Genomic DNA, 20,663 nt, shown 5'->3' on the forward strand with positions numbered 1-20,663 from the left:
CTTGGGTTAGACTAGACCTGTCTAGATGCTGGCTTGGGTTAGGGTTAGGGTTAGACTAGACCTGTCTAGATGCTGGCTTGGGTTAGGGTTAGACTAGACCTGTCTGGATGCTGGCTTGGGTTAGGTTTAGGGTTAGGCTGGACTTGTCTGGATGCTGTCTTGGGTTAGGTTTAGGGTTAGACTAGACCTGTCTAGATGCTGGCTTGGGTTAGGGTTAGGCTGGACCTGTCTAGATGCTGTCTTGGGTTAGGTTTAGGGTTAGACTGGACCTGTCTAGATGCTGGCTTGGGTTAGGGTTAGACTGGACCTGTCTGGATGCTGGCTTGGGTTAGGTTTAGGGTTAGGTTCAGGCTGGACCTGTCTGGATGCTGGCTTGGGTTAGGTTTAGGGTTAGGCTGGACCTGTCTGGACGCTGTCTTGGGTTAGGTTTAGGGTTAGGCTGGACCTGTCTGGACGCTTTCTTGGGTTAGGTTTAGGGTTAGGCTGGACCTCTCTGGATGCTGGGTTTGGTTTGGGTTAGGCTGGACCTGTCTGGACGCTGGCCTGTCTGGAGCCTAGACTGTTCTGACATCATCAGAGCAAAAGAACAACGTCTGCACTCAGTTTGTTGTTTTTATGAAATAGTTTTCATTAGCTAGTTTTTAATTATAGCTAAAGTTCGTATTGCTATGGATTCCGCAACGCGGTCAGCCATTAGGGCTGGGACCGCAAGTTTGTGTAGCAGTTAGCTGCTAACCAGCATGAAAACAGAGCAGGCTAATGCTAGCACTGCTAGCCCAAGGTAATCAAACAGGCAAAACCTCAGTATAGAGACAAAGTGGAGTTGCAATTCAACGGCTCAAACACGAGACGTATGTGGCAGGGTCTACAGATAATCATGTACGACAAAAAGAAACCAGCCATGTCACGGACACCTTCCAGACAAATTAAACGCCTTCTTTGCCCGATTTGAGGACAATACAGTGCCACCGACACGACCCGCTACCAAGGACTGTGGGCCCGCCTTCTCCGTGGCCGACGTGAGTAAGATATTTAAGCGTGTTAACCCTCGCAAGGCTGCCGGCGCAGATGGCATCCCTAGCCACATCTGCAGAGCATGCGCAGACCAGCTGGCTGGTGTGTTTACAGACATATTCAATCTCTCCCTATCCCAGTCTGCTGTCCCCACATGCTTCAAGATGGCCACCATTGTTCCTGTACCCAAGAAGGCAAAGATAACTGAACTAAATAACTATCGCTCCATAGCACTCTCTTCTGTCATCATGAAGTGCTTTGAGAGACTAGTCAAGGATCATATCACTTCCATCTTACCTATCACCCTAGACCCACTTCAATTTGCAGTGTGATGGAGAATGCACACAGCCCTATCCCCTGGACAAGAGGAATACCTATGTAAGAATGCTGTTCTTTGACTATAGCTCAGCATTCAACACCATAGTACCCTCCAAGCTCATCATTAAGCTTGAGGCCCTGGGTCTCAACCCCGCCCTGTGCAATTGGGTCCTGGACTTCCTGACGGGCCACCCCCCAGGTGGTGAAGGTAGGAAACAACATCTCCACTTAGCTGATCCTTAACATTGGGGCCTCACAAGGGTACTTGCTCAGCCCCCTCCTTTACTCCTTGTTCACACATGACTGCGTGGCCATGCGCAGCTCCAACTCAATCATCAAGTTTGCAGATGCAAAACAGTAGTAGGCTTGATCACCAACAACGACGAGACAGCCTATAGGGAGGAGGTGAGGGGACTCAGAGTGTGGTGTCAGGAAAACAACCTCTCACTCAACATCAACAAAACAAAGGAGACGATCATGGACTTCAAGAAACAGCAGAGGGAGCACCCCCCTATACACATCGACGGGACAGCAGTGGCGAAGGTGGAAAGCTTTAAGTTCCTTGGCGTACACATCACGGACAAACTGCAATGGTCCACCCACACAGACAGTGTGGTGAAGAAGGCGCAACAGTGCCTCTTCAACCTCAGGAGGCTGAAGAAATGTGGCTTGCCACCTAAAACCCTCACAAACCTTTACAGCTGCACAATTGAGAACATTCTGTCGGGCTGTATCACCGCCTGGTACGGCAACTGCACCACCCACAACCTTTGGGCTCTCCAGAGGGTGGTGCGGTCTGCACAACGCATCACCGGGGGCAAACTACCTGCCCTCCAGGACACCTACACCACCCGATGTCACAGGAAGGACAAAAAGATCATCAAGGACAACAACCACCCGAGCAACTGCTTGTTCACCCCGTTATCATCCAGAAGGTGAGGTCAGTACAGGTGCATCAAAACTGGGACCGAGAGACTGAAAAACAGCTTCTTTCTCAAGTCCATAAGACTGTTAAATACATATTTTGCATTACTCATCTCATATGTATATACTGTATTCTATTCTACTTGATCTTACTCTATGCTGCTCTGGCATTGCTCATCCATATATTTATATATTTTTAATTCCATTCCCTACTTAGATTTGTGTGTATTAGGCATTTGTTGTAAAATTGATAGATATTACTGCACTGTCGAGGCTAGAAGCACAAGCATTTTGCTCCACTCGCAATAACATCTGCAAAACACGTGTATGTGACCAATAAAATTTGATTTGATGAAGAGAAAGTGGAACTGGAAAATGGACAGGGATTTGTCTGCCTTAAATGCACCACCGTCAAGCAGCTCAGGGAAGAGATCCTCCGGCTGTTAGTTCGGCTGTGAGAAAAGGATAACCTGCTTTCTATGTACACTGATCTTGCTGTAATCAAGGAAATCCTAATCTCAGTTTTCAATGCCTCCTATAGCAAAGCTGTCGATGAGGCAGCGTTGATCTGTCCCAATCCAACAGAAAGATGTTCAGCTCAACTCCGCGGTCCATGGGAGACTGGACACTTGCAAGGCGTAGGAGATCAGGGCAGTCTGGCCACCCTTCATCTATCTGAGAAGATTCAGCTATCAAACAGCTTTGCCCCACTTGAGACGGACCTACCAGCCCCGGGAGTCAGCACAAATCCTGGGTGTTTTCTAACAGACAGCGGCCGCCCAGTGGCATCCTCCCTCATGGCCACCACAGTTCAGCAGGTCGCTTCCCCATCGGATTCCATCACGACCACCATCATTGTGGGCAGCTCGATGGTGAGAGATATTGGTCTGCCTACGGTGTGTGCACCGACCAAGGTCCACTGTCATCCAGGAACATCAACTCCCTCCTGTCCACGGTTCTGGTGAACTACTCCAATATGGATACCATCGTCACTCACGTAGGTTTCAACGACGTACACCCTCGCTAGCACCGGTCAGACAATTATCTCTGGCCCCTTCCCGTGTTACCGAAGAAGTTCAGAACATTTCAGCCAATCTGTAAATAGCCCATCCAACTACCTCATCCCCATATTGTTATTTATTTTTGCTCCTTTGCACCCCAGTATCTCTACTTGCACATTCATCTTCTGCACATATATCACACCAGTGTTTAATTGCTAAATTGTAATTACTTCGCCACTATGGCCTATTTATTGCCTTACCTCCCTAATCTTACCTCATTTGCACACACTGTATATAGATTTATTTTCTCGATTGTGTTATTGATTGTACGTTTGTTTATTCCATGTGTAACTCTGTGTTGTTGTTTGTGTCGCACTGCTTTGCTTTATCTTGGCCAGGTCACAGTTGTAAATGAGAACTTGTCCTCAACTGGCCTACCTGGTTAAATAAAGGTTAAATAAAAAATACATCAATAAAAAAAAACTTTGCCCTGAACAAATACCTGAAGAAATGCAATGACAGGAATGTCTCTTTTGTGACAACTTTGATTTGCTGTGGGAGCAACCAGCACTCACCCTAACCGCAGGGCTTTGAGGATTATTTCCAGCGACATCAAACTGTTTTAGAGACTGACTGACTGAGTCCGGTAGTGCTCCGGTCCTCCCTGTCAGAATAACCAACAGAGGACTTCGAAAGCTCTCACAATGAGTAACCTAATTTATATTCCTTTAACTTTGCCTTCTGGTGACTTTATACAAACTGTCATCTTCTACCATTCTGATAGTTTGAAGACTGTCAGAAAACATGGTTGTAACGTTAATTATTTAGTTGTTATTCAATTGGCAGATGCCCCAGGGGCAGACTGGCCCACACTCATTGAATATGGCACTTTTAAATATTAGAGCAATCACTGGTAAAAACCTTTCTCCTGAATGAGTGCAAAGTTTAATTGTTTCTCACTGAAAAATCAATCAATCAAATTTATTTACGAAGCCCTTTTTACATCAGATGTCACAATGTGCTGTACAGAAACCGAGCCTAAAACCCAAAACAGCAAGCAATGCAGATGTAGAAGCACGGTGGCTAGGAAAACTCCCGAGAAAGGCCAGAACCTAGGAAGAAACCTAGAGGTTTCCCTGTGGCTCAGTTGGTAGAGCATGGTGTGTGCAACGCCAGGGTTGTGGGTTCAATTCCCACGGGGGGCCAGTACAAAAAAAAAAAATGCATGAATTGAAATGTATACATTACTAACACAAACCTCTAACCCTAACCTCTGACCCCGAAAGGTTGTTGTCCTGGCACCACACTACCAGTTCTCTGACCTCCTCCCTATATGCCGTCTCATCGTTGATCAGGGCTACCACTGTTGTTGTCAGCAATCTTAATGATGGTGTTGGAGTCGTGTTTGACCACGCAGTCGTGGGTGAACTAGGAATACAGGAGGGGACTAAGTACACACCCCTGTGAGGCCCCAGTGTTAAGGATCAGTGTGGCAGACATGTTGTTGTCTACTCTTACCATCTGGGGGTGACCTGTCAGGAAGTCCAGGATCCAGTTGCAGAGGGAGATGTTTAGTCCCAGAGTCAATAGCTTAGTGATGAGCTTTGTGGGCACTATGGTGTTGAACGCTGAGCAGCATTCTCACATAGGTGTTGAACGCTGAACAGCATTCTCACATAGGTGTTCCTTTTGTCCAGGTGAAAAAGGGCAGTGTGGAGTGCGATTGAGATTGCGTCATCTGTGGATCTGTTGGGGCAGTATGCGAATTGGATTGGGTCTAGGGTGTCTGGGAGGATGCTGTTGATGTGAGCCATGACCAGCCTTTCAAAGCATGGTAATCATTCAGGCAGGTTACCATCTCTTCATTGGGCACAGGGACTATGGTGGTCTGCTTGAAACATGTAGGCATTACAGACTCGGTCAGGGAGAGGTTGAAAATGTCAGTGAAGACACTTGCCAGTTGGTCCACGCATGCTTTGAGTACACGTCCTGGTAATCTGTCTGGCCCGGCGGCTTTGTGAATGTTGACCTGTTTAAAGGTTTTGTTCACATCGGCTACCGAGAGCGTTATCACACAGTCATCCAGAACAGCTGGTGCTCTCGTGCATGCTTCAGTGTTGCTTGCCTCGAAGCGAGCATAAAAGGCATTTAGCTCGTCTGGTAGGCTCACGTCACTGGGCAGCTCGCGGCTGGGTTTCCCTTTGTAGTCCGTAATAGTTTTCAAGCCCTGCCACATCCAACGAGCATCAGAGCCGGTGAAGTAGGATTCAATCTTAATCCTGTATTGACGCTTTGCTTGTTTGATGGTTCGTCTGAGGGCATAGCGGGATTTCTTATAAGCGTCTGGATTAGTCTCCCGCTCATTGAAAGCAGCAGCTCTAGCCTTTAACCTGTTAGGGCTAGGGGGCAGCATTGACACGGCTGGATAAAAAACATACCCGATTTAATCTGGTTACCACTCCTACTCAGTAACTAGAATATGCATATACTTATTACATATGGATAGAAAACACCCTAAATTTTCTAAAACTGTTTGAATGGTGTCTGAGTATAACAGAACTCAAATGGCAGGTCAAAACCTGAGAGATTCCTTTACAGGAAGTGGCCTGTCTGACCATTTCTGGAACTTCTTTGCCATCTCTATCATTTACTAAGGATCTCTGCTCTAACGTGACACTTCCCACGTCGTCCATAGGCTCTCATAGCCCGGGAAAAAGAGAATGTCGTCATTCCAGCCCCAGGCTGAAACACATTATCGCCTTTCTCAAGTGGCCCATCAAGAGACACTAGCTTATGCGCGTGACCCCGACCGCCCCGCCTTTGGGATTTTTTCCTCTGTTTGCCGAAAAGGAGATTCCCTGTCGGAATTTTATCGCTTTTCTACGAGAAAAATGACGTAAAAATTGATTTTAAACAGCGGTTGACATGCTTCGACGTACGGCAATGGAATACTTTGAATTTTATTGTCAGGAATTGCGCCAAGCGCGCGACACTTCTTTACTATTTCGGATAGTGTCTGGAACGCATACGAACAAAACGCCGCTATTCGGATATAACGATGGATTATTTTGGACCAAACCAACATTTGTTATTGAAGTAGACGTCCTGGGTGTGCATTCTGACGAAGACAACAAAAGGTAATGACATTTTTATAATAGTAAATATGATTATGGTGAGTGCTAAACTTGCCGGGTGTCTAAATAAGCGAGCCCGTGATGCCTGGGCTATGTACTTAGAATATTGCAAAATGTGCTTTCACCAAAAAGCTATTTTAAAATCGGACATATCGAGTGCATAGAGGAGGTCTGTATCTATAATTCTTAAAATAATTGTTATGCTTTTTGTGAACGTTTATCGTGAGTAATTTAGTAAAATGTTAGCGAATTCCCCGTAAGTTTGCGGGGGTATGCTAGTTCTGAACGTCACATGCTAATGTAAAAAGCTGGTTTTTGATATATATATGAACTTGATTGAACAAAACATGCATGTATTGTATAACATAATGTCCTAGGGTTGTCATCTGATGAAGATCATCAAAGGTGAGTGCTGCATTTAGCTGTCTTCTGGGTTTTGGTGACATTATATGCTGGCTTGAAAAATGGGTGTCTGATTATTTCTGGCTTGGTACTCTGCTGACATAATCTAATGTTTTGCTTTCGTTGTAAAGCCTTTTTGAAATCGGACAGTGTGGTTAGATTAACGAGAGTCTTATCTTTAAATGGCTGTAAAATAGTCATATGTTTGAGAAATTGAAGTAATAGGATTTTGAAGATTTTGAAAATCGCGCCACAGGCTGGCAGTGGATGTTACGTAGGTGGGACGAATTCGTCCCGCCGGTCCCATAGAGGTTAACTCGATGCGGATGTTGCCTGTAATCCATGGCTTCTGGTTGGGATATGTACGTACTGTCACTGTGGGGGGGACGTCGTCGATGCACTTATTGATGAAGCCGATGACTGAGGTGGTGTATTCCTCAATGCCATTGGATGAATCCCGGAACATATTCCAGTCTGTGCTAGAAAAACAGTCCTGTACTGTAGCATCCGCATCATCTGACCACTTCCGTATTGAGAGAGTCACTGGTACTTCCTGCTTTAGTTTTTGCTTGTAAGCAGGAATCAGGAGGATATAATTATGGTCAGATTTACCAAATGGAGGGTGAAGGAGAGCTTTGTATGCATCTCTGTGTGTGGAGTAAAGGTGGTTTCTTTTCCCTGGTTGCACATGTGACATGCTGGTAAAAATTTGGTAAACTGATTTATGTTTGCCTGCATTAAAGTCCCTGGCCACTAGGAAACGTCACTTCTGGGTGAGCATTTTCTTATTCGCTTATGGCCTTATATAGAGTTGGTTGAGAGCGGTCTTAGTGTCAGCTTCGCTTCGTGGTGTTAAATATACGGCTATGAATAATACAGATGAGAACTCTTGGTAGATAGTGTGGTCTACAGCTTATCATAAGGTACTCTACCTCAGGCGAGGAATACCTTGAGACTTCTTTAACCTGTTGGGTCTAGGGGGCAGCATTTGCACGTCTGGATAAAAAAAATGTACCCGATTTAATCTGGTTACTAATCCTACCCAGTAACTAGAATATGCATATACTTATTATATATGGATAGAAAACACTCTAAAGTTTCCAAAACTGTTTGAATGGTGTCTGTGAGTATAACAGAACTCATTTGGCAGGCAAAACCCTGAGACATTTTCTGACAGGAAGTGGATACCTGATGTGTTGTATTGAGTTTAAACCTATCCCATTGAAAAACACAGGGGTTTAGGAATATTTTGGCACTTCCTATTGCTTCCACTAGATGTCACCAGCCTTTACAAAGTGTTTTGAGTCTTCTGGAGGGAGATCTGACCGAACAAGAGCCATGGAACGGTGATGTCCCATTAGACACCTGGCGCGCTACTTCATGTTGGGTACCCTCGTTCCAATACGTTATAAAAGGCTATGCATTCGTCCACCTTGAATATTATTCATGTTCTGGTTAAAAAAGGCCCTAATGATTTATGCTATACAACGTTTGACATGTTTGAACGAACGGAAATATATTTTTTCCCCTCGTTCATGACGAGAAGTCCGGCTGGCTTACATCATGTGCTAACGAGACGGAGATTTTTGGACATAAATGATGAGCTTTTTTGAACAAAACTACATTCGTTATGGACCTGTGATACCTGGAAGTGACATCTGATGAAGAGAATCAAAGGTAATGGATTATTTACATAGTATTTTCGATTTTAGATCTCCCCAACATGACGTCTAGTCTGTATCGCAACGCGTATTTTTCTGGGCACAGTGCTCAGATTATTGCAAAGTGTGATTTCCCAGTAAGGTTATTTTTAAATCTGGCAAGTTGATTGCGTTCAAAAGATGTAAATCTATAATTCTTTAAATGACAATATAATATTTTACCAATGTTTTCTAATTTTAATTATTTAATTTGTGACGCTGACTTGACTGCCGGTTATTGGAGGGAAACGATTTCCTCAACATCAATGCCATAGTAAAACGCTGTTTTTGTATATAAATATGAACTTGATAGAACTAAAAATGCATGCATTGTCTAACATAATGTCCTAGGAGTGTCATCTGATGGAGATTGTAAAAGGTTAGTGTATCATTTTAGCTGGTTTTATGGTTTTGGTGACCCTGTCTTTGACTTGACAAAACATTACACACAACTCTTGTAAATGTACTGTCCTAACATACTCTAAATTTATGCTTTCGCCGTAAAACCTTTTTGAAATCGTAAAACGTGGTTAGATTAAGGAGATGTTTATCTTTCAAATGGTGTAACATAGTTGTATTTTTGAAAAATTTGAATTTTGACATTTATTTGGATTCAAATTTGCCGCTCTTGAAATGCACCTGCTGTTGATGGAGTGCACCACGGGTGGCACGCTAGCGTCCCACCTAGCCCCAAGAGGTTAATATTAGACATCGCGCACCAGCTGTTATTGACATAAAGACACAAACCCCCACCCCTCGTCTTACCAGACGTAGCGTCTCTGTTCTGCCGGTGCATGGAAAATCCTTCTAGCTCTATATTGTCCGTATCTTCATTCAGCCACGTCTCGGTGAAACATAAGATGTTAGCTTTTAATGTCTCGTTGGTAGGATAATCTTAATTGTAGGTCATCAATTATATTTTCCAATGATTGCACATTAGCAAGAAGAATGGAAGGCTGTCGGAGTTGACTCGCTCGCCTTCGGACTCTCAGAAGGATCTGCGGCCTTTCCCGGCGTCTTTTCTTCATCTACGATGGAACCTAATTTAGTTCACAGGGCCACTGTCTTAATCACGAAGGCCGGGGCTTCATTCATTATGAACTAGAGTTTATAGGCATTTATTTCTAGGACTAACTGGAGCTTGTGTGGGCACTCAGCACGTGTGTATGTAAGGAGTGGTCAGAACACAATTGAATAAGTGAGACAGGATAGAGAGAGAGCATGGAAGAGGGAAAGGAATGAGACGGGAACAACAACAATTTGTTGCAAGTTGGGGAGGGGGCTAATAGCTGAACAATAGACTATTCAAACTTTACTAAAGAATAGTCTAATAGCCGAACTAGGTGTGAAAAACCACCCTCCTATCACAGACCAGATTTGCCCTAACGACCAAGGGGTAGCTTGCTACTCAATGTAATAAAGTCATGACTTTAAATAAGTCACCTTACACGTTATGTTGGCTGATAATTTGTTAGCTATGCTGTCCTTACGAACCACATAGCATATCATTACATCAGTGTGTACCAGTAGTAGTTATACATCAAACTTGCCAGTATATTAACTATATCAACTACTACAGCACCTTTACAGTCACCAACGCTCTGGTTAACACAAAAACTGCCTTACCAGCTCAGCTAGGGCGAGTAAAATGGTCAGAGTGGTCTCATTTGTATCTGGAAGTAGCTAGATAACATCAGCTTGGGTGCTTGATTGCCATTGTAAGGCCAGAATGCTCAAATCAACCCTACTCCTTGGCCCGAAATTCAAGTGTGCGCTCCGAGAGCGAAACGGTCTGAATTTACAAACTGACAATCTGGCTTTGAATTTATGAGCGTCACATTTTCTGGTCCATCCTAATGGAAACCCAGAAGGTTTTTAATTTTTCATGGAATAGAAACCATAATATTAATCAAATTAATGAAGCAAGTAACGTTACCAGTCAAAAGTTTGGACACACCTACTGATTCCAAGATTTTTCTTTATTTTTACTATTTTCTACATTGTAGAATAATAGTGAAGACGTCACAACTATGAAATAACACCGGTCTCCCGCATGCCCCGCATTCTGTAGTACAGACATGGCCTGCTCTCCCTTATCCTCTTGGGGCTAGGTGGGACGCTAGCGTGCCACCCGTGGTGCACTCCATCAACAGCAGGTGCATTTCAAGAGCGGCAAATTTGAATCCAAATAAATGTCAAAATTCACATTTTTCAAAAATACAACTATTTTACACCATTTGAAAGATAAACATCTCCTTAATCTAACCACGTTTTACGATTTCAAAAAGGTTTTACGGCGAAAGCATAAATTTAGAGTATGTTAGGACAGTACATTTACAAGAGTTGTGTGTAATGTTTTGTCAAGTCAAAGACAGGGTCACCAAAACCATAAAACCAGCTAAAATGATGCACTAACCTTTTACAATCTCCATCAGATGACACTCCTAGGACATTATGTTAGACAATGCATGCATTTTTAGTTCTATCAAGTTCATATTTATATCCAAAAACAGCGTTTTACTATGGCATTGATGTTGAGGAAATCGTTTCCCTCCAATAACCGGCAGTCAAGTCAGCGTCACAAATTAAATAATTAAAATTAGAAAACATTGGTAAAATATTATATTGGCATTTAAAGAATTATAGATTTACATCTCTTGAACGCAATCAACTTGCCAGATTTAAAAATAACCTTACTGGGAAATCACACTTTGCAATAATCTGAGCACTGCGCCCAGAAAAATACGCGTTGCGATACAGACTAGACGTCATGTTGGGGAGATCTAAAATCGAAAATACTATGTAAATAATCCATTACCTTTGATTCTCTTCATCAGATGTCACTTCCAGGTATCACAGGTCCATAACGAATGTAGTTTTGTTCAAAAAAGCTCACCATTTATGTCCAAAAATCTCCGTCTCGTTAGCACATGATGTAAGCCAGCCGGACTTCTCGTCATGAACGAGGGGAAAAAATATATTTCCGTTCGTTCAAACATGTCAAACGTTGTATAGCATAAATCATTAGGGCCTTTTTTAACCAGAACATGAATAATATTCAAGGTGGACGAATGCATACTCTTTTATAACGTATTGGAACGAGGGTACCCAACATGAACTCACGCGCCAGGTGTCTAATGGGACATCATCGTTCCATGGCTCTTGTTCGGTCAGATCTCCCTCCAGAAGACTCAAAACACTTTGTAAAGGCTGGTGACATCTAGTGGAAGCAATAGGAAGTGCCAAAATATTCCTAAGCCCCTGTGTTTTTCAATGGGATAGGTTTAAAGTCAATACAACACATCAGGTATCCACTTCCTGTCAGAAAATGTCTCAGGGTTTTGCCTGCCAAATGAGTTCTGTTATACTCACAGACACCATTCAAACAGTTTTAGAAACTTTAGTGTTTTCTATCCATATATAATAAGTATATGCATATTCTAGTTACTGGGTAGGATTAGTAACCAGATTAAATCGGGTACATTTTTTTTATCCAGACGTGCAAATGCTGCCCCCTAGCCCCAACAGGTTATGTAAGGAATTAGGCACTTTCCCACGTTTACTACAGTAGGTATTGTAGACTGCACCGTAGCCTAATAAACACATTTCGTTAAATAATGATAAAAAAAATGCTCATTCAAAATGCAGATGTTGATTTAGTTATGGATCCATAACGACTTACTATGGGAATAAATATCACTGATTTACAGAAATATTGGAACAAAGTTGTCTATTGAAGGCAAACAATTTAGAATCCTCCAATCCTGTAGCCTACTCCCGACAGTCATGTTGTACAGCGCCATATTTTCCATTCCATCCTAACGGAAACCCTGAGGGTTTCGTTTTTCGTTGTTCTCTGAACAGAAACACCACAATATTAATCTAATTAATTAAGCCAAATTTCTTAAAATCAATCCCATATACTATGTCATTACAAAAGAAGTTTTAAATTCTCTGGTAATGCCAATACAGAATACTATCAAATGTTCTCAAAGATGCCCTCTGGTGGTCAAACTAGCAATAACTTGCAATAATAGAAAAAATGGCTGATAATTAAATGACATGCCACAGAATGCTGCAGCAGCACGCAAGGTATGTATTGCAGGAACAAATCAGAAAGATAGGTAGGAACATAACCATATAATGCTTTGTAGGTTAGCAGTAAAGCCTTGAAATCAGCCATAGCCTTAACAGGAAGCCAGTGTAGAGAGGCTAGCACTGGAGTAATGTTTTGGTTCTAGTCAAGTTTCTAGCAGCCATGTTTAGCATTAACCTCTCTTGGCTAGGGGGCAGTATTTTGAAGTTTGGATGACAAACGTGCCCAAAGTAAACTGCCTGTTACTCAGGCCCAGAAGCTAGGATATGCATATGCATGGTAGTATTGCATAGAAAACACTCTAAATAATGTCTGTGCGTATAACAGAACTGATATGGCAGGCGAAAACCTGAGGAAAATCCATCCAGGAAGTGGGATATTTTTGATGTGGGTACTTTTCTATTGAATGCCTATACAGTATGTATTTGGATAGGACCCAAATTGCAGTTCCTATGGCTTCCACTAGATTTCAACAGTCTTTAGACATTGTTTCAGGCTTGTATTCTGAAAAACGAGGAAGAATGAGAACATTCTTTCAGTGGACTTTAAATGAAGCAGAGCTGTTTTGAGCGTGTGACCGATTGCGAGCCGTTCGTTGTTTTTCTTTTCTATTGAAGACGTTATTGTCCAGTTGAAATATTATCAATTATTTAGACAACAGACAACCTGAGGATTAATTATAAACATCGTTTGACATGTTTCGATGAACTTTAGAGGTACTATTAGGATGTTTTTGTTTGCATATCGTGACCGCCTTTGAGCCAGTGGATTCTCTCTCGGAGGACCTGAGCCTGTTCACCGGACATGCTACCTGTCCCAGACCTGCTGTCCCAGACCTGCTGGAACCCTGACCTGTTCACCGGACGTGCTACCTGTCCCAGACCTGCTATTTTCAAATCTCTAGAGACAGCAGGAGCGGTAGAGATACTCTCAAAGATCGGCTATGAAAAAGCCAACTGACACTTACTCTTGAGCTGCTGACTTGTTGCACCCTCGACAACTTGACAGGAACTAATGGGGATCCATAATAAACCCCAGGAAGAGTAGCTGCTGCCTTGGCAGGAACTAATGGGGATCCATAATAAATACAGTCTATGGACAAGCAGACTGCAATCTATGATTTGGTTACCCACTGCCACCAACCGATAATGTTTCCTGTGCTGAGCCTTGTGTCGCATACAACTTTTCACCTGAGTAAACAGGGATCATCCCTGCTTCCAACCTGTTTCTAGTAATAGCCTGTCTCCCCATCTCATGTCATTACTGTCTGAATAAAGCGTCAAACCACCTACAAAATATGTTTAAGCCTCCAGTATTTATGCTGCAGTAGTTTATGTGTCGGGGGGCTAGGGTCAGTCTGTTACATCTGGAGTATTTCTCTTGTCTTATCCGGTGTCCTGTGTGAATTTAAATATGCTCTCGCTAATTCTCTCTTTCTCTCTCTCGGAGGACCTGAGCCCTAGGACCATGCCTCAGGACTACCTGGCATGATGACTCCTTGCTGTCCCCAGTCCACCTGGCCGTGCTGCTTCTCCAGTTTCAACTGTTCTGCCTGCGGCTATGGAACCCTGACCTGTTCACCGGACGTGCTTGTTGCACCCTCGACAACTACTATGATTATTATTATTATTTGACCATGCTGGTCATTTATGAACATTTGAACATCTTGGCCATGTGCTGTTATAATCTCCACCCGGCACAGCCAGAAGAGGACTGGCCAACCCTCATAGCCTGGTTCCTCTCTAGGTTTCTTCCTAGGTTTTGGCCTTTCTAGGGAGTTTGTCCTAGCCACCGTGCTTCTACACCTGCATTGCTTGCTGTTTGGGGTTTTAGGCTGGGTTTTTGTACAGCACTTTGAGATATCAGCTGATGTAAGAAGGGCTTTATAAATACATTTGATTTGATTTGGATTACTGAACAAAACGCACCAACAAAACTGAGTTTTTGGGATATAAAGAGGGACTTTATCGAACAAAACAAACATTTATTGTGTAACATGGACTCTTGTGACTGCAATCATATGAAGATCATCAAAGGTAAGTCATTTTATCGCTATTTCTGACTTTTGTAATTCCTTTACATAATCTAATTTTATGCTTTCGCCGTAAAGCCTTTTTGAAATCGGACAATGTGGTTGGATTAACAAGAAGTTTATCTTTAAAACGGTGTAAAATAGTTGATTGTTTGAGGAATTGAATTATGAGATTTTTGTTGTTTTGTATTTCGCGCCCTGCTATTCCATTGGCTGTTGGCGAGGGGTCCCGCTAGCAGAACGTCTGTCCTCCACATTAATATACTATGCGTCTGATCTATCATGTTTTTAATATCTCAATGTTCAACATTTTCGAATCCAACAACTGAAACAGTTCCTTTCCAGGATGACTCTTTCAGAAGTGCGCTGATGAATGTTGATGATGATTTTGTCAGGGTTACCCTCATTGGCTGATGTGCAATAAAGAGAGACACTCCTTTGATCACCTGTGTGCTTCATCTCAAGTGCTGTCAGGTAATTTCTCTCTCAGGTATTGCCAATGCTCTTCACTTACCAGCCAGTCTTGGTTGTAATTGTTGCCTTTCACGCCTCTACATAAGACTTGAATTGCCCTCACATATATTTTTGCAGTTGCATGATGTTTGGGTGATATTGGTTGCATGACCTCATCCTCAAAGAGATGTAACAGTTTCACCCACCTCCAGCTGGTAACGTTTGATTCATGCAGTCTCATCTTCTCTGAAAATGCAACAAGATGTCTTCCATGGTACAGGATAAGTGAATCTGTGCTCCTGGTCTGCCATATGCCTGCATGTAGGACTCAAGGTCTTGAGGTGGGCCATAGTTGGGGTTAGGGTTCTACCCCCCCCATTCCTGAAGTAGCCATCACAACTCTGAGATTAGATGACTCATCTTTCAAGACTGCGATGAATGTACAGTTGTATCGGTGTGTCTGAGTGGTACATGTCCAGTGTGTCCTCTGCTCCTGCTGAATGCACAGATTTCTCCCCAAGGAAATGTTGAAAAAAATCTTGTTGAACAGCAAAGAGTCTTCAGTTCTCTTAAAGTATGTGACAGTCCTCGGGGTCTTAGGCCCCTTTGACTCCAACTCTGTGAGCATGAAAACATCTCTACAGGGTCAGACGACACCTTCTTCGCTGGCAATCTGCTGTTGTCCCTGTCAGGACTGTTCACCGCCACGTTGCTGCATGCCCAGTGTTCACCACGTTGCTGCATGCCCAGTGTTCACCGCCTCAACACGTTACTGCATGCCCAGTGTTCACCACGTTACTGCATGCCCAGTGTTCACCGCCTCAACACGTTACTGCATGCCCAGTGTTCACCACATTGCTGCATGCCCAGTGTTCACCACTTCAACACGTTACTGCATGCCCAGTGTTCACCACCTCAACACGTTGCTGCATGCCCAGTGTTTACCGCCATGTTGCTGCATGCCCAGTGTTCACCACGTTACTGCATGCCCAGTGTTCACCGCCACGTTGCTGCATGCCCAGTGTTCACCATCTCAACACGTTGCTGCATGCCCAGTGTTCACCATCTCAACACGTTACTGCATGCCCAGTGTTCACCACATTGCTGCATTCCCAGTGTTCACCACTTCAACACGTTACTGCATGCCCAGTGTTCACCACCTCAACACGTTGCTGCATGCCCAGTGTTTACCGCCACGTTGCTGCATGCCCAGTGTTCACCACGTTACTGCATGCCCAGTGTTTACCGCCACGTTGCTGCATGCCCAGTGTTCACCATCTCAACACGTTGCTGCATGCCCAGTGTTTACCGCCACGTTGCTGCATGCCCAGTGTTCACCGCCACGTTACTGCATGCCCAGTGTTCACCGCCACGTTGCTGCATGCCCAGTGTTCACCATCTCAACACGTTGCTGCATGCCCAGTGTTCACCATCTCAACACGTTACTGCATGCCCAGTGTTCACCACGTTGCTGCATGCCCAGTGTTCACCACGTTGCTGCATGCCCAGTGTTCACCACCTCTACACGTTACTGCATGCCCAGTGCATGCCCAGTGTTCAACATATTGCTGCATGCCCAGATGCTTCATCATGCTCTTCCTTGTAGCCTTGGAAGCTGTAGCTGTGACGGCCAATACAGAAAGTGGAACTGGTAGGAGTGGCCGCAGCTCGCCAACCATTCCACTTCCTAAAAACAAGAACATATGAAAGTATATAGACCACTTGTCATGTTCACATTTTGTTATGTTACAGCCTTAATCTACAATGGATTAAATGATTTACCTTTGCTATGAGACTCGATATTGAGCCCAGGTGCATCCTGTTTCCATTGATCATCCTTGAGATGTGTCTACAACTTGACTGGAGTCCACCTGTGGTAAATTCAATTGATTGGACATGATTTGGAAAGGCACACACCTGTCTGTATTTATTTTATTCATCCTTTATTTAACTAGGCAAGTCAGTTAAGAACAAATTCTTATTTACAATTCCTACCCCGACCAAACCCGGACGACACTGGGCCTATGGGACTCCCAATCACGGCCGGTTGTGATATAGCCTGGAATCAAACCAGGGTCTGTAGTGACGCCTCTAGCACTGAGATGCAGTGCCTTAGACTGCTGCGCCACTCGGGAGCCCCTATAAGGTACCACAGTTGACACTGCAGGTTAGAGCAAAAGCCATGAGGTCGATGGAATTGTCGTAGAGCTCAGAGACAGAATTGTGTTGAGGCACAGATCTGGGGAAGTGTACCAAAAAATGTCTGCAGCATTGAAGGTCCCCAGGAACACAGTGGCCTCCATCATTCTTAAGTGGAAGTAGTTTGGAACCACCAATACTCTTCCTAGAGCTGGCAGCCCAGCCAAACTGAGCAATCGGGGGAGAAGGGCCTTGGAGTTTGCCAAAAGGCACCTGAAGACTCAGACCATGAGAAACAAGATTATCTGGTCTAATGAAAGCAAGATTGAACTATTTGGCCTGAATGCCAAGTGTCACGTCTGGACGAAACCTGGCACCATCCCTATGGTGAAGCATGGTGGTGGCAGCATCATGCTGTGGGGATGTTTTTCAGAAGGTTCACCTTCAAACAGGACAATAAGCACACAGCCAACACAACGCAGGAGTAGCTTCGAGAATATCTGAATATCCTTGAGTGGCCCAGCCCCAGAATCCGGACTTGAACCCGATCGAACAGCTCTGGAGTGACCTGAAAATAGATGTGCAGCGACTCTCCACATCCAACCTGACAGATGGTGAGAGGATCTGCAGAGAAGAATGGGAGAAATGGGAGACTTGAGGCTGTTGTCGCGGCCAAATGTGCTTCAACAAAGTACTGTGTTAATTGTTTTAATAATGGTCTGAATACTTACACTAACGTTCAACAGTTTGGGGTCGCTTAGAAATGTCCTTGTTTTTGAAAGAAAAGCAGATTTTTTTGTCCATTAAAAGAACATCAAGTTGATCAGAAATGCATTGTAGACATTGTTAATGTTGTAAATGACTATTGTAGCTGGAAACAGCAGATTTTTTATGGAATATCTACATAGGCGTGCACAGGCCCATTATCAGCAACCATCACATCTGTGTTCCAAAGGCACGTTGTGTTAGCTAATCCAAGTTTATCATTTTAAAAGCCTAATTGATCATTAGAAAACCATTTTGCAATTATGTTAGCACAGCTGAAAACTGTTCTGATTAAAGAAGCAATAAAACTGGCCTTCTTTAGACTGGTTGAGTATCTGGAGCATCAGCATTTGTGGGCTCGATTACAGGCTCAAAATGGCCAGAAACAAAGCACTTTGTTATGAAACTCGTCAGTCTACTCTTGTTCTGAGAAATTAAGGCTATTCCATGCGAGAAATTTCAAAGAAACTGAAGATCTCATGCAACGCTGTGTACAGTGGCTTGAGAAAGTATTCACCCCCTTGTCATTTTTCCTATTTTGTTGCCTTACAACCTGGAATTAAAATGGATTTTTTGGGGGGGGTTTGCATCATTTGATTTAAACAACATGCCTACCACTTTGAAGATGCAAAATATTTTTTATTGTGAAACAAACAAGAAATAAGACAAAAAAACAGAACTTGAGCGTGCATAACTATTCACCCCCCAAAGTCAATACTTTGTAGAGTCACCTTTTGCAACAATTACAGCTGCAAGTCTCTTGGGGTATGTCGCTATAAGCTTGGCACATCTAGCCACTGGGATTTTCACCCATTCTTCAAGGAAAAACTGCTCAAGCTCCTTCAAGTTGGATGGGTTCCGCCATTCCCCCCTTATCTCAGCTCGCTGGTCACCATAGTAGCACCCACGTGTAGCACGCACTCCAGCAGGTATAAATACCTCTGGTCACCCCCAAAGCCAATTCCTCCTTTGGCCGCCTCTCCTTCCAGTTCTCTGCTGCCAATGACTGGAACGAACTACAAAAATCTCTGAAACTAGAAACACTTATCTCCCTCACTAGCTTTAAGCACCAGCTGTCAGAGCAGCTCACAGATTACGGCACCTGTACATAGCCCATCTATAATTTAGCCCAAACAACTACCTCTTTTCATGCATGTTAACATTAGAAGCCTACTCCCCAAGTGTGTTTAACTCACTGCTTTAGGACACTCTGCCAACCCGGATGTCTTAGTCGTGTCTGAATCCTGGCTCAGGAAAACCACCAAAAACCTTGAAATCTCCATCGCTAACTGTACCATTTTCCGCCAAGATAGAACTGCCAAAGGGGGCGGTGTTGCAATCTACTGCAAAGATAGCCTGCAGAGTTCTGTATTACTATCCAAGTCTGTACCCAAACAATTCGAGCTTCTACTTCTAAAAATTCACCTTTCCAGAAAGAAGCTCACTGTTGCCGCTTGCTATAGACCTCCGTCTGCCCCCAGCTGTGCCCTCGATACCATATGTGAATTGATTGCCCCCCATCTATCTTCTGAGCTCGTGCTACTAGGTGACCTAAACTGGGACATGCTTAACACCCCGGCCATCCTACAATCTAAGCTTGATGCCCTCAATCTCACACAAATTATCAATGAACCTACCAGGTACAACCCCAAATCCATAAACACGGGCACCCTCATAGATATCATCCTAACTAACTCGCCCTCCAAATACACCTCTGCTGTTTTCAATCAAGATCTCAGCCATCACTGCCTCATTGCCTGCGTCCGTAATGGGTCTGCGGTCAAACGACCACCCCTCATCACTGTCAAACGCTCCCTAAAACACTTCAGCGAGCAGGCCTTTCTAATCAACCTGGCCCAGGTATCCTGGAATGACATTGACCTCATGCCGTCAGTAGAGGATGCCTGGTTATTCATTAAAAGTGCCTTCCTCACCATCTTAAATAAGCATGCCCCACTCAAAAAATATAGAACTAGGAATATATATAGTCCTTGGTTCACTCCAGACCTGTCTGCCCTTGACTAGCACAAAAACATCCTGTGGCGTTCTGCATTAGCATCGAATTGCCCCCGTGATATGCAACTTTTCAGGGAAGTTAGGAACAAATATACACAGGCAGTTAGGAAAGCTAAGGCTAGCTTTTTCAAACAGAAATGTGCATCCTGTAGTACTAACTCAAAAAAAGCCCATCTGTAAACATGTCACAACCGTCTTCATGAATGGACCAAGGCGCAGCGGGAATGTGGATACTTATAGTTTCTTTTAATAAACTTAAGTAAAGCATCCACAGGCAAAACAATAAACAATACTCACGACGGCACCAGTGTAGCAGGCTCACAAACGCAGTGCTCACAAACAACTACCCACAACCCCAAAGAAAAACACACACTCCTAGATAGGACTCCCAATCAAAGGCAACTCAACACACCTGCCTTTAATTGGGTGTCCCAATCACCAACACAACCATTCACACACACAAAACCCCTGCCACACCCCTGCCACGCCCTCTGCTGGTCAGGACGTGACAAAACAGCCCATCTATCTACCTACCTCATCCCCATACTGTGTTTATTTATTTATCTTGCTCCTTTGCACCCCAGTATCTCTACTTGCACATTCATCTTCTGCACATCTATCACTCCAGTGTTTAATTGCTATATTGTAATTATTTCGCCACCATGGCCT

Source organism: Salmo salar, chromosome ssa03 (assembly GCF_905237065.1).
Source record: "Salmo salar chromosome ssa03, Ssal_v3.1, whole genome shotgun sequence".
Taxonomy (NCBI): Eukaryota; Metazoa; Chordata; class Actinopteri; order Salmoniformes; family Salmonidae; genus Salmo; species Salmo salar.